General features: G+C 39.4%; 1 protein-coding gene across 2 annotated transcripts in view; it reads right to left on the reverse strand.

The window, feature by feature from the left end:
• GRID1 (glutamate ionotropic receptor delta type subunit 1) overlaps nt 1-25,626 on the reverse strand; it is a 539,944-nt gene that overhangs the window by 497,337 nt on the left and 16,981 nt on the right. The window contains exons 2-3 of one of the 2 annotated variants that reach the window (XM_040071278.2): nt 22,571-22,673; nt 22,364-22,454 (exon numbers count right to left, since the gene is read on the reverse strand). The gene's annotated coding sequence lies outside the window, so the exon portion shown is untranslated. Of the gene's footprint in view, nt 1-22,363; nt 22,674-25,626 lie in introns of both variants that reach the window. The other variant, XM_040071277.2, reaches the window with a different exon arrangement.

Raw genomic sequence — 25,626 nt, forward strand, 5'->3', positions numbered from 1 at the left:
AGGGAGAGCAACTTTACAACAGAAAGAACCTCATAATCACAGGATACAGGATAATGGTCTTAAGGCACCATCATGATAAAAGCACAGTTTTTATGTAATACCTTTATAGATTGATTTTTCTACAGTGCAAATGCTCCCATAACCATCTTTTGACATTTCTCCTGCACAGCTCGTTACACCATCCATAAGCAATCTCTGTCTACCTGGCATTATTATTATTTTTAAAGCAATTTCTTTCACTTCCTTTCAACTAAGACTTATGCTGTACCTAATTGCCAGTTACCACCCTCCCCTTCTAGCAAAAGAAAATCCAGTTTCTAACCGTTTGAAACCCATCCTCAATGAAAATGACAATATAATCATAATACCAATACATGCACATTACACGAATATGAAACCAGAAGACCAAAAAAAAGTGGGTTCTACTTGAGTTCTGTCCCACTTGAAATATTAACTCACAGATGAGCAGAGTCTTATGAAAATAACACCAGATACATTACACGCAGAATTACCCAGCAAGAGGCAAAAAAGGTATTAGTTGCTTGCTTATGATTAATAAAGTAGTTAAAAGAGAAGGAATATTATTCTTGTTGGGTCCTCATTATGCATTTGATAATCTCTATTTATAGGACAATGAAGCATGAGGCTTATAAAATGCCATCTGTTGGTTTCTTTTTAATGTATAGGATTTCTGACTCCGGGAGCTGCAGTTCAGCAGTGTTGACAGTGCTACAACATGTAATACTAATGCCTTTGGTTACAAGAATTTGAGCCATTAAACATCAAGAAGCAGGTTGGGTACACATCCTGAATAGTGTAACTCCTATCTTCTTATTCTAATCTACTCAAAAAGCAAATTATACTTTCATGTAATTGATTTCGCTCAATCTTTTAAATAGCACAACACACACAAAATTATATATTGCAATGATCCACAAATGTGACAGAAGTGATTCTACTCTTTGATCTCCATGAGAGAAGACGTCTCATGAGGAAAACTCTGAGAGATCCCTAACAACTTCAGGAAAAATAGCAGATACTTTTTATCTAAAAAAATTAAACAAAACCACAGGCAAAAAGGAAAGGAAAAAGAAAAAAAAAAAAAAAGTCTTTCTTAGAACAGAGAGAGTTAGAATCAGATGTATCTGCCTTAAATTTGTCAATCCCTAAAGGATGAGTTTCTCTTACATACTAACCATGAAAATAAAACATTCCATAATAAAGGTTAATATTAGAGTGCATCAGCTCTAGTAAGTTTGACTGTCATTGACTTCTATTCCTAATTAAGTCATCAAATGGCCCAATATCCAGATCTTAGGTTCCCTTGGAGCATAATCTTCAGGTTTTAGTGCAATTAATGAAATAGTGATTGATTTTTTTGAAGTGGGTCACTGCCTATTCATACCAGCATTAAGTTGGACGGGTTTATATCACTGGTTTAATTAGGACTTCTGCCTCCGACAGAACCCACAAACACTCAGCTGTTCACAGAGCAAGCAAACACAGGGAGAAATAGCTAAGCACGGTCAGGGACAATTTATACTTTGGCAGCTTCTTAGGGAGATCAACCTACAATTTCTGTTCCCACTTTCAATTGCTTTCACCTCTGCAGTCTCTGCTGTTGCCTCAGCCTTCACCCCTGCCTTGCCACAGCTCCTCATGCTGTGTCTCCATTAGTCTGTCAGATAACTGGAAGCAACAGCTGCCCAGGACAGGAACTGTCATCTTTGTATTTCTCCACAGCACTTTGACAAAGCAGTTGGAATGTCTGAACCAACAGGATTATAATGCCTTCCATCCCAGAACACAGGATTTGCTTCTCCCTCAGAGGCCAGGGAAATGGCAGAAATCCCTGCCTTGCTACCAAAAACGAGGTCACTGTGTTAAGCTTAAGACAGGTTGATGTAAATGCTTGAGGAAAAATTGAAAAATTTTGACAAAAACTTTGCATGTAATTTTTTCATTAACCAAGAGCAACATGTGCTGTTTATAGGCTGGACTCGTTCAGGCTAAGAATGGCCATCAAGAACAGCAAGAAAGCAAACAAAAAAATAGAAACAACAACAAAAAGCTGTTCCATTAAAGGATACCCAAACAACTTTCAGTATCTGTCTTTTCAGTGATGCACCCAAAAGGCAAACTGGTGTCCTGCTTCCTCTCAGAGACACAGCATGCAGTAGGCACTGGAATTTGGCCAGAAGATCAAGACTAAATGCAAATGGACTGTGGGTTTTGGGCTGGGCATAGAGAAGTTCCTATTTGTGCCATATAAAGGAAACATACAGTTTTTCCAGTCAATCCGCTGTCAGTGAAGTATTCTTATAAAAGTCCAAGAGTCTTAAACTAATACCAGACAAGTTTAGCAGGAGATCATACAATTCAGTAAACCATATGTCATCAAAAATCACAGCAACCTCATCACTTAGTTTATAAAATGCAATTCAATAACAAGATGAGGAATAGTGAATTATATCAAGAAAAGCTGAGATGAGGAAATAAAATGGCACAAATAATTCTAAAATGAAAATATAAAAATATTCACTGCAATTAACTTAGAGGGCACTACTCAAAGTTTGTTCACACTCATAAATTAATGGCGGTTATCTCAAGTTGCAGCAAATAAATAGCCGATATACCGACATGCTGAAATCTCTTTCAAGTAGAACACAAATAGATATTGTTTTCACCACTTTGGGGAATATATAGTCATGATTCATCTTATGCTTGCTAATAATACCTCTTTTCCCCCCTCCTCTCATTTGTTAGGTTAAAGGCTGCTTGCATATCTTTTACCACAGAGTATTTTAGTAGTAACTACTGGTAAGGTTGTTAGAGCAATGTTACAGGTTATGCAACGTTCTTTCATCCCTACATTTCATTTTGTTCTTTTGAAGTAGCCCTATTTGCTTTGTCTTTAAAAAGTCATAGGATTCCCCCTAAACGGAGCCCTAGAGGATTATAATATCCACTGTGAGCCTGGAGAGACGAGTCTCCAGAGGAATTTTGCGTCGCTTTAATGAGATTGTTCTAAAGATCACCAAGGTGCACACAGATATCAATGTGCCAATACTGAGTGGTTCCCATGGAACTGGAAGTACTAATCAACTTTCAGAAGCCCTGAAATTAAACAGTTATGAAAGTTGGATTTTTTTTAAAATTGATCTGAAGGGAAAAGCTAATAGGAGCTTGTACATTTCCAGAAAGAAAGGGGATCCACATCAGCACCATACAGTGTCCAATTCAAGAGTAGCATGCTCCAAAGATGAAAAGCAAAGTACCAGGGAGTTTATTTACAGGGTGCACCTTGAGCTTTGTCAAGCTGAACCAGTGAGGCTAAGAGCACACACAGAGCTCCCTTTGGCTGAAAACCCTGCTCAGGCAGAAACTTGCTGCCTTGATCTCCCCCTCACTCTCTTCAAGGGCTCCCAAAAACAGCAAAGTGGAGCCATCTGGTTAACACACTTCCTTCCCACACATCCTTTTCCCTCAGCCCCTGCACATTACACTTTCGAACCTGCCATCCCTTAGACCTCTCATCTCGAAAAACATGACTTTGCTGTCAATTCTGCCTTCGATCAGTTGCTCTGAAGAGAAAGGATGCAGGGATCCAACAGCCCAAGCGGTGCTGACAGCCACTATTGTTTGGCATCTTTAATCATCCCCAAAGACAGTTTCATTATGGATGTCTACAACTCAATGACCTTTAATACACAACTCAAGTCTTTCTTTTCAGGCAAGCAGTATTAATTGCTGATCAAACACACTCAGGTGAATGAAGAGATAATTGAAGCACTTATTTCCAATCCTAAGAAGTGAAAAATGTGTATTCTATTTTCAAATTATGAGTGATCACGGCAAAGTGGCTTAAAGAAAGCCCGTATTTATCTGAAAGTTTTAAGAGATTTATGAAAAAAAAAAGCCATTCTGAAAAACAGAATGTGGCCATCACTCACACTTTATTTTCATATGTTTAAATCAGTTGCATTGGGAGACATTTGTTTCTGCTGATACCTTCAGACAGTATGGCAGCCCAAGTCACCGAATGGGAGGGGGAAACGGGATCACTCAACCAGTTCCTTGAAACAGATCTTTTATTTGCAATACACAGTTTAACAACCAAAATACATTGTGCTGTTAGTTACTTCAGGCATCAGCACAAATCGTTGAACAGCTTATGAAGCACAATTTCCGTAACAGTGGTCACACAGATCCTACAAAACAGAAAGAACCTTTTATATGGCTCTTGGATCTAGACACCATAAGTAGGCTTATGTGCCACACTAGGCTTCAATGTGAGACAGTTCACAAAACACATCAGGGAATTTCTAAATTAATTCCCTAATTTCATATTATACAGCTGGTGCAAAACAACTTTCAGAAGAAAATGCAAAAAACTCTCTTAATTAAAAAAATAAGGGCAACTGAGTTTCCCAATAGTAAGATAAAAGTTTATTATAGTCTCAAATAACCATTGCTAGTCAGAATGCATATCCAAAAATGGCTCAGTTCCTTATGCACTTAGTTCCAGCAGATTTTCATTTGCCTTTTTTAAACTCTTTAGCAAGTTCAGTTTAAACTCTGTTATTCAATGAACATAATTTAAAAAAAAAAAAAAAACGAAAAACACCAACTTCATGCTCCTGGCACGTGTGGTAAACACGTGCTTTAAAAAAAAGGTATGACTCTATCCACGTGTGCCATGTGCTGGACTTCCTTCTAGGCAGAGAGCTAGAATGGACTTGCTGAGGGAAGCCTAGCAGCAAAGCCTTGCAGTCCCCAGGGAAACATTGATTCTGTACTAGGAAATCCGTGGAGTCCTAGACTAACTATAAAAATGTTTCATAGTCATAGACCTGGAGCTTAGAAACCCAATGCCTTCCAAGAAATTGTTCCTTGTTTTGTTTTCCTGCATAGAAATACTGGGTAATTTGAAGGAATGTACCTCCAGAGGAAGAAAAAATATTAATATTTCAGGCTTGTAGTTTAAATACAACATTTAGAGGCAACACTAACAGAAGGATGTTTGGAAGGAAAATTCTGAGTATTTATCCATAAATCCACAACCTAATCTTGTTGGTGTGAGTTCTCCCTCTGTAAAGGAATAAATAAGGTGGAGTTAATTTTTTAATGGTGACTTTATTAGGTTTATGTCCAAAATCCCTATCCAAACACAGGTTAGGCAGAATTTACACCTTGAGGTCCAAACTAGGATTCTTTAAAATGAATATTCTATATAATCAGATAGGCCTCCATGTAAAGACATGCATATCTAAGGTACAGCAATTCAGAACCAAGTTTAGATGTTAAACCATATTTGTTAATCCAACAGTATTTGTCTCCAGAGTTCTGATTCATCTCTAGCCGTGGCAGATATACAATCAGGGTATTTCATAGCTGCCTTTCCAAACCTTATCAGAACCCCACAGTTGAATAGTTTTAAAATAAATAGTGCATCATGAACTAAGTATTGAAATAGGCATTTCAGCACTGCACATCATCAGCCTCATTTCAGTGCAGGGTAGGTCATCAGCATTTTGACTCAGCCCAATTTCAGCAAGCACTTAAATGCATAAGTGCCACATATCCTAAATTAGCTTCACATGGAGCTTCCTCATCGTGAATGACAGGAAGAATCTTGCTGAAGATACTTGGGGCTCAGACAGGATTTCCAGAGAGATGTCAGGAGAAATAAAAAGGTGGGGTGCAGGAGGAACACCATGGTTGTGTATCTTGGCCATTCCCAAGGCAAAACACTTGGACTTTGCATGACATGCCATAGGATGCTTCCTAATGCATATGGTGAGTTTGAAGTCATAGGCTGAGTTAATAATATTTTTAAGTGATAAAGATTAGTTCTTCTTTAACTCCTAGGTAATATTGTGTTCTAATATTTTTAGGAGGCGTGACCTTGAGGGTAATGCAGTAGTGAGTAGACTTGAAGTCTTTCAGCATCTGTGCATTCTTTCCCCCTTTCTGAAATAGAAATGATGATATCTCTATTTCTAATCATGTTAATAGCTATTAAAAAGTGCCTGACATTACAAATACAGATAACTATTCTTCATCTGAATTCTTTCACTTTACTCCTATATTATTTCATTGTTACTAGGTTTACAATATAATTTAAATGATTTTTTCAGGTTAGCTTTCCCTGTTTCAAGTTAAATCATCATCATTGGTGACCATCCATTTACCTCAAATGAAATAATTTTCCAACAGTGCTTCTATCTTTAAAGGTCTGTTTTTTCCATTCCCACAAAGAAGTCATCACCTAACTACACACACAGACACATATTGCATGATCAGGTGAAGTTTCCAGGCAAAAAAATCCACTTCGCGCCAACATATTTTTTGAGGAATGTCCTTCAAAGTTAAAAAAACAAACCTTAACAACAAACAGAAACATGAAGACTCTGTCCAAAACAGCACCTGAAGGAATATTGCCTTTAGTATGAAAAGCCCCACACGAAACAAAGTTGGAACTCTTTTAGTGCATTTCTATTCATGCTATTACCGGGCTAACACATGATGAACATGACTGTAGCGGCACTGCATGGCCAGCAGGTAGATGAGAAATCTGAGACAGCACCCTGGCTGCTCTACTGGCCCTAAGCCTCTTTCAGCTACTTACTGACTCACTGAAATTCAGGGAATCCTAGGGGGAAAACCCAAAAGTTTAGCACCTTTTCCTCTGAACCTATGTAGTATCTTTTTAAAGGAGTCCTGAGGACAACTATCAAACTCCTAGCCAGCAGTGACCATCAGCACCTGAGGAAAGACTGGCTGAACAGAGTTTTGAAAAGAGCACACTTCACAAGCCACCACCAGAGCATAGCAAAATAACCAACCAACAGTTCATCTCCTCTCTCAAGGCAGGTGGTGAAACTGCTCTTAGCATATATATGCCTTCCCTGCACCTGACCCTTGTATTCTAGGTATGGATTTAGAATAATCCAAGGGACATCTTAGCTAATTATGTCTTCCTAGTGATGGATGAGAATCAAATGTTTTGTAATAATGCTGCTATCATTAGCTTGATTGGCTGCCTTTGATACTCTCACAAAAGCATACAGGTTATCTCTAATCTGATTTATCTTGTCCACAAAATAAATTGACTCCCTCAGAGTGGGAAGGACTCAGAGTTGAGTCACCTACACACCTCATCAGGCAGCAACAGGGCCTGTCCTTCAAGTGAGAAATCAAGCTCCAGTAAAGCATCTCACTCTCTCAGCTCTTCCCACAGCTGGCAGAAAGGTTGAGGACAGGGGGGTACAAGCTGAATAAATTTTTTGTTGTCCAAAACTAAGCATAGTAAACATATTATATTTACTTTTGAAACCAAATGTCATGTTGAAACTCTTTTTTTAATGCAGTGCCAGTGAAATGGTCTGACCAGATTTATGCATATCTTTTCCCTCTCCCCTCCCAAAAATACTTCATGATGTCTCATCACACAGATTCAGTTAAGTCAGTCATACATTTCCAGGGTGAGAATTTAAAAAAGAAAATTAAAAACAGAGTGAAAGATATAGAATTTATTGCAGTTTAACTTTTCAGAGGTTTCATATTTTAACTTCAGATCATGTTCCTGCTGATTGTCATGGACTTGGCCTGTTTATTTTTTTCCACTAGAGATTCCACAGTTTGAAGTGGTTGGTCAGTGGCAGGGGAGAAAACACAGATGCCAGTGTTTCTTGTGTACTGACACATATCACCTTTACAGCCATACCTCATCCAAACTGCACGCTTTACCTTCAGACTACAGTCCGGCTCTTGCTGGAACAAGGATGCAGATGAACAGGAGACAGGCACCTTTCAGCTAAAACTAAGGGAGTCACAGAGCACTGCTAGAAGAGAGAGGTGGCTGTGCTCCTCCAAGAAAAGGGACTGAGTTGTTGAGTTAATTTCAGCAACAGCCTGCTCAGCTTTTCCTGCCATCTGTATTTTGAACGCAGACTTTCCCGTTGTTACCTACACTTTCATCACCTCGAGACTGAGGTTGTTACCAACACATCCCAGATGGGACTCCATCCGAGGATGGTGGCACGACAGCTCTGACTGAACTCATCTAGCAGCTGAAGTTGAAGGTGCTGATGGAGATCTGCACTGCCTTACATGGCAAAAACCCTTCCCTCCAAAGAAATTATTTTAGCCCATCTGCCATGTTCCTACAACTGCGGTGAGCCAAGATAAGCAAGCTGAATGCTGCTTCCACAACCACCACAGGGGTGGACCCATGTGGACCAGGCATCCTTCAGAACTGGCCTCTTGCCCAAAGGAATTTCTGGGTGAACTGCAGAAAACAGCAATGTGTTAAGGCTTCTGACAAACAAAGTTTGCATTTTCCAAGGAGAAAAAAAAAAAAAAAAGTAGAGGGGAGTTCAAGTGCTTGCTTGTTTCATTTTAAATCTAAAATAAATAAGAATGCCTTAAACATTGTCCACAGCTAACATCCAATTTAGATGCATGTTAACACATTCTTCTGGGGGTTTTGTCAACATATAAACTTCTCAAAAACCAAAATCTGTTCTTTTGTACAGAATTATTTCAAGAAAATCTTGCAGCAATGCATCTGGTTCATCTGCTCCCTTCCTGGTAAATACCAAGCCCTTTTTATAAATAGAGACATTTTGGATGGGAGGCTGAGAAGCTGCAGTGCAACAGTGCCATCCCCTGTCTGCAGAAGTCATTGTCTCTCTCTCGGAAAAGCCGAGGGCACGGAAAGGCTCCACCTGTGCCTGCTGTACCCACAGGGAAGGGAACCGGGGAGCAGCGACACAAGTGCCGCGTGCGCTTCGTGGGAACGCTGCTGGGAAATTCCTCCCTACAAGATCTGTTCTGAAAGAAGTCTCATCCTAGCTAGCGCTGTCGACTTTGTGTCAAAATAAATTGCAAAGCGTTCCACCAATTATACATTGAAACTCGGTTTTCATATTATCCAGCATGCCGTCTGGGGGAGGGAAAGCATTTTGCGTCTTTTTGTAGTAAGAAGAAAGGAGGAAATTCCCACACACTTCTAGACATCCCTGAAGAAAATCTGTTCATCTATTCCACTGCTTTGCATGTCCACTTCTGTTTCTACTGGAAGCAAGAAGCGCTTCTTACTAAACGTCTACCCAAGCAGTGCACCAGCTATAACACCCCACAGCTCAACATTCAGAGGTTAAAACCCGAATTAGAACGAAATATTGCAACACAAAGAAGGGGTCCAAAGAGGTTTGGGAGTAAGGGGGCAGAGGTATGCCCAAAGGTATTTCTCCACAGAGTTTTGGATGCTGTTGTGTATTCAATTAGCGTTTTTCATTTACAGGAGTGCTGTAGGGGCTTGCATGGACTAAGAGCATGTGCAAGACACATTTACTCTGAACCCTTCTTTTTCTTGTCTCTTCCTAGACGCTAACTTTCATCCTCTCCATGGTATCAGGACAAGGAGAAGAAACTGAAATTAAGCAACAAGCTGACCGTGTCAATAGTTACTCACAGTTACCAATTCCCTTCATTTAGCAGGAAAAATTCAAGTTAATAATTCTTTGCTAGCATTAGGAACAACTTAAGTGCTGTCTACAAGTGTCACCTTCTCTGAAGGCTTAAAAAAATAATTCCCAACAAACAAAAAATCCCCAAAAATCCCCACGCCGCACAACTAATGTATTGCACTATTAGTGCCAATTTCTTAAACATCTCTCATTTAAGTGCAAATAAAGCCAGAGCCATTAGTACAATCTCCTCCAATCTCTTCTTCTTACAGAATAGAACTAAATCAGTCCTGCAGACCAAGAGCGAGCCTCTCTTCTAACCAGGGGGAAGTCTCTATCTCTCACCTGTTATTGATTCTCTCCTACAGGCAAAAATGAGATTACTTCAAAGAAATGTTAAATCACAAATGTCAGAGGTTTCCCCTGACTACCCTGTTTCAATCACAGCTCAAACCCATCTTTAAAGCAGCTACAAACTGATTTGTTGTATTTTCTCATATCAACTTTATTACGGTGACTTTGACTGAATAGGCCCAGGGAATTAGAGCCTTTTAAATCACTCAAGTCCAAAGTGCTGCCTCTTACAATTGGTCTCTTGGGAAGCTGCTACTGCAACCTAACTGCAGATTTTGCAGTTCTTATGCAGCTGATCTGTGGTCCCCTTGCTTCATTAGGATAAATAAATTGTCAGTGACCTTCTACCTTGTTCTTTCTACACCCACATTGTGCCTTCTTCTGGGGACCAGTGATGGGACTTCACTGGGACCTGGTTATCCCTGCCAAGCCAGGTCACACATGGCCTTTTCAGGGCAACACAAGAAAAGCCATCAAGGAAAAGCAGAAAAGAAGCCTTACATGATCTGAAGTAAAAATATGAAACCTCTGAAAAGTTAAAAAGCCTTATTCACTGCTGTCTCTAGAATACTTTCAAGAACCCTCAGCTTTCTTCTTGGTGGTTATGGGTCCTCGTTGTAAAAATGATCTCATAGATAATCACCCTGCATGAGAAGTTCAGTTTACTATTAATGTTCCAGTTCCAATCTGCAAATGGTATTAGCTCAAAGCTCATAAAGTGACTCCATGGAGGATTTGATAAAAATGACAGACACATGGCCTAAAATATTTTATTAGAATCCTACCTATATCAGAAGCAGAGTCTCATAGCTATCTAATGTCTGAGCTTCCACTAAGCAAGTCAGCTTCCACCTTGTTGTGAACAGGTTATTATAATCAAAACTAACTTGCTAGAGCCTTTTCACAAAATAAATCAGGGGGCACAGGACACGACACAGAAAACAAAATATAACCTCTGAAGTTAATAGATTGACAGTTAGCACCTAGTAGTTAACTTCATCTTAGACATCTGTATATTTTTTGAAGACTGATGTGATCTCTCCCTTCTCAAATATTTTGCAATTATCTTGATTTAATGACGTGTGGCTAACAACTGGTTTTAACTGTTGTAAAAGCTCACAGCAGCAAGTGGCCCAGTGGAAAGTCACAGACAGCAAGATAAGATCAACCTGCCCAGATAAGGAGAAATCAATGACCAGTATCGCATAAGCAAAAAAACCCAGCTACAGACAAACTGATATGACTGAGAATTAGCTATGTGACCTATCCCAAAGAAACAAGTTTATCAGTTATAATTTAACGAGGAAATATTGCCATGGGAGTCACCAGGTGGTGCTATTAAAAATGTACATTTTACTTGAGAAATCAAGTCTATTCTTTGAAGAGATACTGTGCCATTAAGCTCTCTCTCTGTTTAGGTGTAATCTCAGAGCAGAATTATGCTAGGAAATAGTATTTGACTATTTGACCAAATCTCCCAAGAGGCATTGCCTCATGCCATGCTCCTGAGATCCCCTGATCCTACACTGAATTTATAGCAAGTCTTGCTTAATTTATACTAATAAAATACAGAGATTTTGCCACTAACATAGGGAATATTGACTTATGCTGCTCCAGCCCCAGGATAAAACTGAAGAACAAGATTAAACCCAAAATATATCCTGAATCTAAGAGACAGCAAATTATTTCCACCAGCTGAACAGAATTACCTGGTTAGTTCTGAGACTTTCCTCTTTTTGTGGTGTTCCCTTATAGAATATGCCTACCTGGGGGTTATTAAACAGAAGAGAGACCAGTACTTGAGATATGGGATACAAATTTTTACACCTTACAATAGGTCTTTTTGAGTTCTGACCACAAGCAGCCTAAGCACCGTCCTCACTGATGACAACTTAAAACTAAGGCCTACATGAAGATGCAACTTTCTTAGTTCAGTATTGTGAGTTATGGTGTGCCTCTCTATGTTTCATTAAAATACTCGTATCATGCTAGTAGCAACAGATTCTTCTCCAGGAAATAGGGAGCTCTTACTGCAGAAGCGACTAAAAACATTTAAAAAATTAAAACTTATTTTTTTAATTAAAAAAAAAACAACCAAAAACTAAAAACCTACTCTCTGCTACCAGAAAGTTCACTGAATATTTAAAACTGCATCACAGAATAAGTCAATTTAGATTTAATTAACAAACACCAGCCCCCTTAAAGCAGTCACATTATTCTCATGTAAAGTGGCTTTATATGAAAGGTCAAGGATTAAACTGCACATTTTCTAGACATAAAGGTGTAGTATAACAAAGGCAGAAAAAACCATACAATCCTCCCCAACTGGCATCCAGAGTTTTTTGTTAATCTTTAATGTCAAAATGGTTCAAGTTCAGTATCTGTCAGCCCCAACTGGAAATACTTACAGATACTGGAAATCAAGTTTGCAAGAAGCCTCTTTTAGTGTCACTAAAGATACTAGCACAGAGTTACACTGTGCTTGCACCCTCAGCCAGGACTCCAAGCATGTCCCTTCTGCCACGGCCAGTGGCACTGCCATTCTCCACCTTATGCTAACAACAGCAGTCTGGGACTGTTTCAGATTTAGGAAACTCTAGATGAGCATAAAAACACCCTGGGTTGGAGGAGATATTTTAATATTAATTATTTTTTATTTTAAATTTTATTAAAACAAGGCAAAGGAACAAAGATTAAAAAAAAAAAAAAAAAGGCAAAAAGTAAGTAGTTTATTTCTTAAAGTCTTATTTAGATTTTCTTTAAAATGCCATACAACTCCCTGTCTTTTTAAACAAAGGCTCCCCACCCGCTCACTACCAGCATTTAATTAATGTACTTCACAGTTTGCTGCTTGAACTTCTCAGCAAGTTGGAGTTTTACTTTGAACCGCTCTGTAGGCTACCTTTCATGCCATCAACAGCTCCCTTCTTTCCAGTTAACCTCATTTAGGACAATTTCAACTTTGCTCCGTGCTCAGATATTACGTCAGCCTGCTAAGCAGATCCAAACGACAGGAGCCATTAAAACCACACCTGGATTAACGACACCAGCAGTAACTGCATCAGGAAAGGGTAGGTCATCATTTTTGTATTGTGCCAAAGCAAAATTTCAGCCTGCTGCTTAAGTGATTTTTAAAAGAGCAAAAGATCTATAGCCAGCATACACAACACCGGGTCATAAAAAGTAGTTTCCAAATGTCCAGTGAGAAGTTAGAGCAGCGATTTTCATATAGGAAAGAGCTTGGGAACACATGCCTTTAAGAAATCTTTTCCAGCAGGTCAATTTCAAGAAAAAAAGCCTAGCAAGAACCCTCTGCAAGAACTGTTGTCCTACCTCCTACTTGACAATAAATAACTTCAGATGGTAGTAAAAGAGCCTAAGGGTCCAATATTGAAGATCCCAGATCCTCAAAAAAAAAAAAAAAACGAAAAACATTTAAAAAGGAGGAAAGGACATTTCTCTCTTCTCCCTTCTTGGCTGGAAACATCCAAGCCGCAAACAGAGCACAATAACCTAGCCCTCAACTAGGGGCTGGCTCTAACTGAGGAGCCGTAATTCTTTTTCAGTGGTTACATTCTTCAAGGAAACAAGAACAGCCCTTTACGGCAAAGTACTGAAGCAGCACATTTTTCTCCTTTTACTGTTTCCAGTCCTGGTTCACTGCCAAATCGCTTTCTCAGGAGCGCAAACAGCCTGGCTGCTGGCTGCACTGGCACACCTGAGATAATTAAATACTCAATATCATCCCATACTTTCAGAACACTCCAGGGTCCACAGAATAAAGTCAGTCACTAAAGTTTACAAGAGATGTGATGGGGAAATATTGATCAAATTGAGACTTTCTAGGGCATAACCAGACTTTAAAAGTTACAAATGTAAGAAATCCTATGTTCATATCATCTTAAACAGATGTTCTTAAGTCCAGATACATTTAATTCCTAAACGAAAAATCCCTACAGATGGAGGAAAAAAGAAAACAAGCACCAGTCAAACCACAAGGGCTGCCATCCTTCTCTGTCCTAAGGGAAAACATATCCCACAAGCTCTGTAACCTAGAATGCTGATTTAAATACTCTTGAGGACATCAAATAACATAAAGCACTTAAATACTTCTTGAAGCCTTCATTTGTACCACTTACCATAAAGTGTAGTACACAGTGTTGTATCGATACAGTTTTCCTTCCATTTTAAACAAAATGAATCCCCAGGCTTCTCTTACAAGGCTCTCACTGCATGCATCAATCACGCTCACATGCACATCAGTTTCAAAGCTGTCATTCCATGTGCCGATTTCAAGTATTGATCTAACATTTCATGCAGCCTACTCCGGCATTTACCTCAATTTTCAGTCGTTGCAATAACTCCTGGAAACTGAGTGGAAATAACTCTGTTATATGGCTTTAGAGCACATAGCCTAAGAGCCAATATTTAAATTCACGTGGCAATATGATCAAAAGCCCTGGTAAGCTTTCTTCATTTTGGTAGAGCCACCTTCAGATGCTCATGTTCCTGAGCACAACTGAAGGTGGCAACTGCAGCTGCTATTTTTCTCTCAAAGCACACTATGAACAAAGAAAGTGCTTCCATGTCCCCCATCTTCTCTGTAGTTCTCCAAAACACATTAGTATGCAGTTTAACTATTGATCCGGCAAAGTCTGTGAAATTCATATTACTTCAGGCAACAGAGAGAAGAGGGGGAAAGCAATGCAGAAAACAAGGCAATGATCACTATTTCCTTCTCACTCCCTTCAAACCAAACCCTTGGAATTAAGAATCCCTAAGAAACGTAACCCATTAAGTGTTCCAGTCACACCAAGAATCCCTGGAAATTGGGGATTGGTTTCTTGCCAGGCTGTGAATAATCGTACATAATACACTTCTCAAAGAAGCCTGTAGTCAGGTGATGGCAACCTGTACTCTCAAAGGTGGTTTTCTACTCCACAAGAAAAAAAAGAAGTAGAAATGGCACCTGATACTGGCACATATACGTTAATTCCCATGCAACTTATTTTATATCTCAGTAGCAATACAAACACATTGGAAAAACTTCACCCCTGCTGAAAACATTGTTAAGTACTTCTTGTATATCTGCAGTGTTTATCCTGCCAGTAAAGAAGCTGCATTTGCTAAGGAGTCTTAGATCTATGTACAAGTCATGATAATCAAGTTACTGGAATTGAAAACTCTTTTCTAGCAGTAAATGTGAAAAAGACAATTGAGTTTCCAAGCAACGATTCTGCTACTGACACTCACAGATGCTGAGCAGGAAGGCTGAGAAATTGCAAGATTCAACATATGGTAATAGAAAGCCCTACTTCAGCAACCATAAACTGTATTTGCTTGTGCAAAGATACAGCAGAGCAGGGGCTTTATTTTATACACCATCCAATAACTTGTTTGTTTGGAGTTGGTTTGGTTTTATCTTTCAAAGGTGTGCTTTAGTGCACTGCAGCACCAAACTGACATGCTCCCAAATCAGCATCCTTTCCTGTTAGTGAGACAGCCTTCCTCAGGGCACCACATGGTCTCCACCTTGCCAAAGGATCACAGCTTAAAGGGATGGGGGACTCCAGCCTCCAAACCAAGCTTTTCTAGGGTACTTATGGAAGGCATGATGCCTCTGACACGCAGCTCTCTGAAGTCTTTTAAATTCTTCTTTTCCACTAGACCAGACACCCCAGCTCAGTCCCATCACCTCAGCTGCTCCTGTGAGATTGCAGGCTGTCTCCTGCAGAAGCAGCTGTTCTCCACAAGCTCCAAGTTATCCATAGCCCCTGTGTGAAGCATCTCACCTGTTGCAGTCCTCCTGTATGGTCAGTGTTCCACACAGACACTGCGCACAACTGCTCCTCCTTAGGCAGCTTGCCCATTTCTCATAACATACACTCTCTTTCTACAGACTAGGTACTACAAAAATAGAGGAAAAAAACCCCGAACAACCAAACAAATCAGTCACACATGCTTCATTCACTTATTTCAAATGACAGCTATAAGAAATATACCTTTATCTCTTAAAAACAACCAAAATCAAATACCTGAAATAAAACAAAAACAAACACTCATTCTACCCTCTCATTTTACACTTTCTCTACACTTTTAAATGAAACCAGACTGGAAGTCGTAACAGAACAGAAATGCAATGCAAAAGACCTTAAGTCCCAACAGGAACAGTGCATTCACACATATACAGTCCTTACCCCTGGGGATTACACCTTCACACCTCAGTTTTGCCCCACACAAACTCTTCCTCAAAAATTAATAGGACAACACAATGCAGAGAATAAGACAATAAGCCGACAAAATATTCACTGTAAGTAAGGTAGGACTAGGGTGAATTTTTACTTAGTTTTCTTTCCCACACTCCCACCTTTTCCTGTTTCAAAGAGGAAAAAACACCTTGACAGGATAAAATAAATGCAACCTCCTTCAAGGTTCAGGTTTTCTCTCTGTTTTGAAATAAAAGAAGCAATGTCAGTTTAAGACCAGACTAAAAGGCAGAGAGAAAGAAAAGACATAACTCTGCTCACAGCACAGCAAACAGAATTTGAATTCTCCGCCTTTGAAATATGAAATAGCCATAAATCCCACAAGGAGAAGGGCATTTGCTGACAGAGATTGTAGATAGCAGGTGTTAAATTACTTACTGTCCATTGCCGTGAATACAAATGTACTGAGAATTACATTCCAAAAATAATAAACCAATAAAAGAACAGAGTTCAAACTGACTCTCTGGGAAATGATGTAAACTAGCCAAGACAACACTTCACAGATCAGAGCTGTTTCCAGACTGGATAAGGGAATGTTTGCCCAGCATGTCTTTCACATTACATTAACCTGAGACTTATTTTTACAAACACCATATTTAGATAAGCAAGTTAAAAAAAAAAAAAAAAAAAAAAAAAAAAAAAAAAAAAAAAAAAAGAAGGAAGACCCAAACTACAAACATACAGAGAATCCTCTGCAAATCAGCAGATAACTGTTAATTATTCATGGTGTGCAGTTACAGAGAAAATGGAATCCCAAATCTGTTCTTATGCACATACTCAAAAATCCTAAAAGCCAATCCTCTTCTACACACAGGGGGTATAGAGAGCAATATCAAATATGTTCACAATTTGCTTGTCACCCTATGAGAACTATGTATTTCCCAAATGGTCACCACTGTGATAATCCACCTTCAGGTTCCCACTTATTCCACCAGCCCTAATCAAAACAACACATTCAAGTGCCCAAGGCAGGTAATTGTATGGATAAGCTTCCATTGCTTCTTGGGGATAAAAGTGCAGCAGCTGGGTGGGTATCAACTGTAATGCACAGGTGTAACCCCTCACAGAGCAAGCTACATGTGGAGAGTGACAGTAACAGAACATCCATCAAGGGAGGGGCTGTTTTATTTTTGGAAGGAGTAGGAGGAGAACAGAAGGCACTTAGGGAAAGCATTTGATTTTATAAACACATGCAGGTTATTCCTGCAATGTCCCTCAGTAAGAGATCACCCATAAGAACCTCTCCTCTGTGAAGGTGGCATTGTCTGATGTCTCCCTGGTTACACTGGACAGTGCCTCTCATTACTGTTTCAGCACATCTTAACTTTTTGCCCCTACAGAGATACAGAAATCTTTACAGAAACTGGTCACATATTTCTGCAATATCATTTTTTAATCTTGCACCCAATAAATATTTGTTTTTGTTAGTGCCGCTAGCCGAGTGGCATTTGATAAACAATGAATACTGCAGCAGAGTTTTCTCATCAATCAAGATAAATAAAAGGCAAATCCAGCAATTTAATCTCCTGTTGCTGCAAGCTGTCTAAACACAGTGCTTTTTAACAAGACAGTTTTGTTCCAAGAGTACACACTCCATCCAAGTCTTGTCATTAATTTGAAAAAATTACATGCATGATTCCCAATCCCTGGGAAACACAAAGCTATCTTACAACTATCCTTTAGAACTGAACTTCTTCTAAACAGATTTGAAATGATCCCTAACACAATAGTTGTCAAAGCAGAAAAATAAAATTTAAAATCCATCAAATGATTTCTTAAATAGTTCCTGATTTCTTAAAAGTTTTCTTTTTTGGGTGGTTTTGTTTTGAGAAATGTCCAGGCTCTCATTTCAAATTTAAACAGAGGTCAAACAACTCAAAACTAATTCCTAAGTCACACCTATTACAAAGGCTTGATGTTTTCAAAACAAAACAAAAAACATGCATTTTTTTTCCTCCACTTTCCTAAAGCAGAAGGGAACTCCACATATTGGAGCCACTTATAGATTATTTTTAATCACAGAGGGTCAAGAGTCTGTTCGATGTCTTTAAGTGACCAGAGCATTTGCTACTGACACTGGACTGCTCCATTCAATTTGCACACTGTTGTGCTGTATCCCAAGCCTGCCCTGAGGACAGAGATGCTCCTGGGTCTAGAACAGGAAAGTCAGCCCAGAGCAGATGGGAAAGAAGGCCATTAGAGAAACCTGGGGCAGCCTTCCAAGGAGCAAAAGGGGCAAAGACCCAGCCTAACTCGACCTAAAATAGTCTCAGTTTATTGCAAGGATTGTATTCCACAGCTGCTGAAATTCAGCAGCCCCTTCAGTCCAAAAAGACATCTCTCTCCCCAGATTATATCACAAACTCACTAGGCATTCAGATGAAGAATTTTCATAAGCTGACCAGTTTTTTCAATTTGTCTCAAGCTCAAGTTGATGTTTACTGCAGCATCGTCATCCTCTGGTATAGAGAGCTGGTGATGACCAAAAGAGCACCAAGCAGCTGCTCAGTACTGACAGGTTCTGCTGGAGTCAAACTGGTGATCTACCATGGAAGTTTCTCTACTATTTTATTAATCCTTCAAACATCCCCTGTTCCTTTATCTCCTGCCCCCTGCAATAAAAAGAAGTTAGGATAACTTCCTTTGAAGTTCTACATCATTCCTGCATGATGTAGAAATTCTTTTTATTTCAATTTGTAAAAGTTAAAATCTCTCCAGACCTGAAAATAGGAGCCCAAGACCTTCTGAATTGTTCATCATGGAAATACACTGTAACAAATTAACTTTTTAATCCATTTCCCTTTTCAAACAAATTTTAAAATGTAAAGTACTTCACACTAAATGTACTGCCATGCAGAACATTTCTATCCAAGAATGAATGACAGAGTGTCTCTCAGTATGATTCAAAATAAACAATCCATTAGTAAGAATGGCATCATTTCCTAAGGTGTTAGCTAACTGGAGAGTGAGTGCAAAAGCTGAATTTCCATTTAGCAAAACAGAAAAGATTAATTTCAAATGTCAAATTCATCTGCCCCTTTCTGGAGAGGCAGAAAGAAATTTAGGTGGAACAGAAGTCTCATGCATATGCAAGAAATTTTTTCAAACATTCCTGTTCGTAACAGCAGAAGATCAAGTGGCTATTTTGACTTAATTTTCACTGTTATTCAGGGTATGGATGCAGAAGTAGTTTAAGAATGCCGTGAGAGGGGAAGGAAAAGAAGCCCATAACAAACTAAGAAAAGCCCTACTGGCCCTCATCCCCATCTCATTTGCAAATCTTTTATTTCTTGCACTGAAACATCCCAGAAGAGACATCCTAGTTGAAAGAAGACAGAGGAATTACTGTCCTAGGAGATAAGACTTCAAAATCTGGTACCATCCCAGGACCCATGTGCGTATTCTCAATGGGACAGAACTCAGCACCACTAGTCAGTGCTGCAGTAATCACTTCTCTGAGAAAGCTCCGACATAGGAATGAACACCGACCTGAGAATTTTGCATTCTGCTTGGAATCCACGTCTCTTTTCCTTGCTGTACTCAGGTAATATTTCAACCGGCTCTCAATGTGACAATGCATCTTGAAAGTTATTTTGATCTGGTCAGGCATCTGCTACAGTGATTATTTTGTATCCTTAAATTTGCAGGAATAGTCATACACACTGCCAAGAGCTATGCAGGGTTTGTCAGTTTATAACTAGAGAGAATGTTCCATGTGACTATCTCAAAGCAGTATTTTCAAGGTGTGTTTTCCCCTCCCCCTTGATTCAAAATAAAGGTTACAATCATAAGCCTCTATGAACCTTATTTCATAGTGAATGCAAAAAACTAGGTTAAGGCATTATTAAGCTTGTGCAGATAGGCTCACAAATACCCCACGAAAAAGACAGCTGAACATGAAAAAAAGCCCATTCTTTTTCATTGTCTGGTCTGTTGATCCACTCTCCACATAAAGGCATAATTCTTTTAAACAAGCAAACAAAAAGTTATTTAATATAACATAATTATGAACCTGAGGAGTATCCTAAAGAAGATTCAAAAGGGTGGAATTGGATAATGCATTTGCCCCCTAGTGCCTTGTAATCCATGCAGCACAAAGCTCATTTCACATTAGTATAACACAGTGCTTTTTAAATATAGTAGACATAAAGAACAGAATGAGATACCCAATATTCCTGACATGAATTGGCCAGCTATTACCTCAAAAATACCTTTACCAATGTAAACAAACTCTTTAAGAATAAAGCAGCATACAGCTTCTACATGTACTGGGTCCCATTCAGGGATGAGATTTTCCCCAAAACATTAAAGAAATTTTCAGCCCTGGGTAGCCAACTGTCCCGTCCTTACAGACTGAGTACAATTAACAAAAGTTTGTAATTGAAAGCCACCTGAAGTTATTGCTGGACTTTCTTTACAAGGTAAAATGTTTCTCTAAGTATGATCCAGGCCCCTCTGTGCCAGAGGCTGGCATAGCTTTAAGGCAAATACTAAATAAGCCTCTGTAACTCCAGGCTTAGCAAACTGTCTTATCTCAAGGGAACGGGTCAGAAGTCCCTTTCCCCTCTAACAGCAGCAACAAACCAAAAGTGCATTACCTACCAATTGCTGCAGCCAGCCCTCTTCACACTGTCTGCCAGACAAGGAGGTTTAAACCACGTTAATTAGCAGCAGCAGAAGCCGCTCACAGTAAAGACCATACTGAGACATTTCAAAGGAACGCTGAAGTCTTTGGGTGTATCCAGTGATGGGCTCAGTTACAGCAGTTCTGTTCTCAAGGGCCCCAGCTCATCTCATCCTGGCATCAGAAGACTCAAGCAATGGCAGAGCAAGTCTAGGATACAGCCTGTGCTAATGGCACAGCTGTCCTCGACAGAAGGTTGGCATTTTATTGAAATGGAGAATACAGCTTTAATGCTCTACTCTCCCTTAGCTTTTTCGTACAAACAGCAGGTCAGGAAAGAAGTCATGCTTCAGCGATGCGCTGCAGACATGCAACAAGTGGAATCAGAACGCAGCATGGGCACGCAGACTGTTATCTATCAGCTTCTTACCAACAACTCACATCCCAAAGTGATAGCTGTAAATGCAATTAACACTCTTCCCCTTCCCTCATGAGAAATACCTCCGCCTTTTTTCAGTTTCACAAAGAAAATTTTAAGCTCTGGATATGCATCATATAATTTATCCACCTGATCCTTCTTGGTCAAGAAATAATGCTCTTCATGATAAACAGCTTCATAATGTAAAATCTAGTAGACACTGTGCAATTCTGAAGGCTTCTTTAATGGAGTTACTCACGGCAGATCCCCTAGGGAGGGGCAGCCCTACCAGGAGACAGCTGTAATCTCTATACCCTGTCACTGGGCAGGATATTAATCCCTTACCGGTGAGTATTTGAGAGGACTTTGCCAGCTAAATAGGTTTTGAACTCCCAGTGCACTCGGGGGGGATTCACACCTACTCTTACCTTTTTTTCCTCAGAGGTGCAAATGGCACCAAAACACAAACAGGAACAGGATTAAGCAGCAGCTGAGCACAGATTTTGTAGTTGAGGGAAATGAGGAGTCCTGTTAGGCAAATGTGAAACTACAAACTGAGTTGCACAAGAGTGACTTCACACTTGACATAATTAACTCTGTGGAGAGCACAAACGCAAGTACTTGCACAGGCTAAACCATGGCATAATGGTAAGCAGAAAAAATACTTAGTATCATAGTTAGCACTGCTAGTGTACCTCAGATACGACCATCAGTATTATATATTATCTAGGACTGGAGAAATTATGGACAAAAACCGAGGGACAAAGGATAGGCCAACCTCATTAGAAAACAAAGTAATGTGCACTCAAATGCTTGAGTTTTAACACCTGTGACCTGCTGACCAAAGGAAACAGCTGGAGAAGTTAAATACAAGCCCTTCATACAGCATAATTTAGAATTCTTGCCTACACTTGTAAAATTCTCTGCAGTTATATCCCTTAGGTAAAAATATCCAAGCTAATATAAGGCAAAAATGAAAAATGGTGTTAGTTCTTGTGTTGCTTGAGCAGTTAGGAAATGTAAATAATTGTGACAATTTGTTTGTGAGATTACTATCCCAAAGCTCTGTATACATCAGAACTAAGTAGCTCCTAAGTCAGTACTCGTGTAGTTTTGTTATCAGTACAGAGACTGTTGTTTCCCCATGTTGCTTGAATTGTTACCACCCAGCACTCATCTCCCTATCACAATCTGCAGCAGCCAAGTGATAAGGTTCCTTGCTTACCTTCAAGAATGCCAATTGTTGCTCTGGCAGGGCTCAGGTTTTATCCTTGGTTCAGCGGCAGTGAAACTGAGTTCTGGGAGGAGGAGGAAGCCTGCATTACGTGAGAAGAGTCAGATGCAAGGACAGCAGTATTTTTGTGATTGAGAAGTCAGCTGTGAAGCCAGCACTTAATATCCATTGGAGTCAGCTGTGAGCAGAGAGGAGAACCTGATGACATGATGAGGGACAGTCTGATTGCATATTTCCTGTGCACAGAGAGCTGTGAATATGTTCAGTGATTCTCGGATTCTGCCTGTAGCCCACATGTGCTCTGCAGAGTAAAAACAGCAAAACACACATTACTTTTCAAGCTACGGTGCTCCCTGCAGAAAATCAAGCTGTTCAAGACTTCTCATAGGCTCTCAATAGGTAGGTTGGTTTGTTTGTTTAAATATATTTGAAACCACAAATTTTCATCTGTAGCTTATTTAAACTTTTTGTATGGAGTTAATTTTGTGGGTGATTTCATCCTTGGAGGGGTAAATGCACTCAGGCAGACAAAGGTGTGAGTATAAAGCAATGTTAAGAAAGCAGCTGTGGGTACAGAATAAAAAGGTAACGCAAATAAATTAAAAAGTCTGCAATTCCAGGGAAAGAAAAGGCATTAATCCATGAAGGAGGATGATTCTCAGATGGAGAATTTAATCACACTTTTTGTAGATGACCAGTGTAAACCATGGGGAAAAAAATCCTAAAAAACAAAAACAGGAAGACGTATTTCCTGAAACGCAAAGTGAAGATACTGGGGGGGAAAAAAAAAACAAAAAACCACAAAACTCCCTAGTTTTTCAAATGATTGAATAAAATTAGAAAGCAAGAATAAACAAAAATAAATTGTCTGTTTCAAATGTAGTAGTCCTGTAAGCTTTAAGGGAGCTCAGTCCTGAGATCATTCTATTTCCCTTTCTCCATATTAAGGAATAAAGTAAAGTTATGATACAACTTTTCTTGCCCCAAATACCCAAGACATTTCATCTGTTCTAGAAAGATAATAATTCTTATCTTAACTGCAAGCCTATGATATTCATATTACTACAGTTAAACACAGAACAGCATCCCATGTCAGTGGAATGGTAGGGATAAAAGCACCAGAACTGAAGAACTTGTACTACAGATGGGATCACTAAACCAATGGCATCCACCACCACACGCTGCTGCATCAAAAAAAAAAAAAAAAGGCTGAGTCCTCACAGTGTACTTTAAGGGGCCTGTGAAATCAGGATCACTGCTCCTGTCTGCTGGAGCATTTATTACTCTTGCACTTCTCACATCTTACAAGTGGATTTATTCTATCCTCATCCTAGAGAGGGAAAACTGAGACACCGAGCAGAGTAAATCAGCCTCTGAAGGGGACGGAGGTGCATGATGGCTCAAGTTGGGATCCAGGTTATTGCTTAACCTGCAAACAAAGGCTTCCAGCCACTCTTATTATGTCTATGTACCCAAACCCACACTAAGGAACCCACTCAAGAGCCCTGATGGAGCCAGTGTCCATTCGAGGTGCTCATGCAGTGATTCCATTTAAGCAATACGAATACATCAATGGCAGTGATAAGATGGGAACAGTGGGACAAGGCCGGCAATACTTGGTCCTCATTTAAAGAGCAGTTGTATCAGAATGCAAGCAAATCCTCCTTGTTGGCATTTCCATAAATTATACCCTGATAACTGGAAATTAATAAGCTTCAAGATTGAGTCAGTAGGCTGTAATTAGTTAGAGAACTATTGTCACACTAATTCTTAAAATCATTGACACAGGATATTTGCTAATTAGGCAGAGAAGGTGCTGAGCTAAATGAGGCCTCAGAGCAGTGCCTCCACTGCTCTTCTTGAAATCATTAAGGACAGGGGGAAGGAGGATCTTGTCAAAAAAAACAAGTTCTGTTCAAACTGTAATGTGTGAAAGGACAGCACGAGGCTTCCTCCAAAACCTGACTGACTCAGCAGAGCCTCTGCAAAAAGCTTTGCCAGCATCTTAAACCCAAAATTGAAGCCCTCGTTTGTTTTACTTGTAATTAAAGCTTCCACATCTGCTATCATTTGCCCTTCCCTCTTTTCTGTATGACATCAAGGTAAACAACTAAGTAATTATTACAGCTATTTCCACAGACATATAAAGCATTTACCTCAGGTAGCAGATTTTGTTAAAATTATTGAACTGGAGTTGTCACCTGTTATTATATTGCAAAAAATCTATGTCTCCCTTACATGCAACATATAATAAAAAGCTCAGTAAAAGCCTGCAAAACACACTACTAAGACAAATCTTTCTTTTCTACAAATTCGTAATCTGGTTGTCAAACTAACAGAATCCAAGAGAACACCTGTCATTCTATGCAAAACTTGAGCTATCCTCAGTTTAGAAACAATTTTGTCTCTTTGCTGAGACTCGGAGGTTTGGTTTTTTGTTGTATTATTATGGTAGCTAATATGAAATCTATATCATTACTTGATATTTCTTCTCTTCCTGCTGCTTATTCTCCTCACCTGAAACCACAGTCTTGTGCCATACCCACCTCAGTGGTTCTGAAGAAACAGGAGCCTCTGAATCGTGAAATACTGAATCTCATCCTCATCCAAATCTATTTGACAACTAAAAAAACAAAGTGAGGCGAGGAACAATAAAATAACAGTGTCTGGAGAACTGCAGCTCAACAATATACTTTTCAAAGTTTACCAGCAGGAGTCAGTCACTCTGCCAGGAAGTTCCCATCTGTGTTCATGCCTGAGATACTGAATGGGATTTCCTCACAGGTACCATGGCAGAAGCCTTAGATGAAGGTACATCAAACAAGCCATAACTAAAATTCAGTCTAGATAAACTCATTAACATAGGTTTAACTAAGGGACACACTGGGTTTTTCATTTTAAACAATATTTTCCTCAAATAGAACATAATCATCTCCCTCTTCAACTTAACAACAACAAGAGGAGCCTGTATGAATGAGGGCTTCATTTGGTATTGCAGCAGCAGCGTGTGAACTGTTCCAAGAGCTGTAGAGTGGCTCCATATTGCTAAGTGCCTTTTCTTTTCATGAGCATAAATAACATACTATTTTTAGCAGAAATGGAAAAATAAAGTGTATCATCACAATTTCCACCAAAGTTAAACTGGACTAGGGAGAGGGATTAACTGACAGAGAACTACAGATAAACATCTCCTGAACTGCACATAATGCCAAGAAAGTACGAGAATATTGTACTCTGAGACACGGAAGAAAAAA

This window comes from Hirundo rustica, chromosome 8 (assembly GCF_015227805.2).
Source record: "Hirundo rustica isolate bHirRus1 chromosome 8, bHirRus1.pri.v3, whole genome shotgun sequence".
Taxonomy (NCBI): Eukaryota; Metazoa; Chordata; class Aves; order Passeriformes; family Hirundinidae; genus Hirundo; species Hirundo rustica.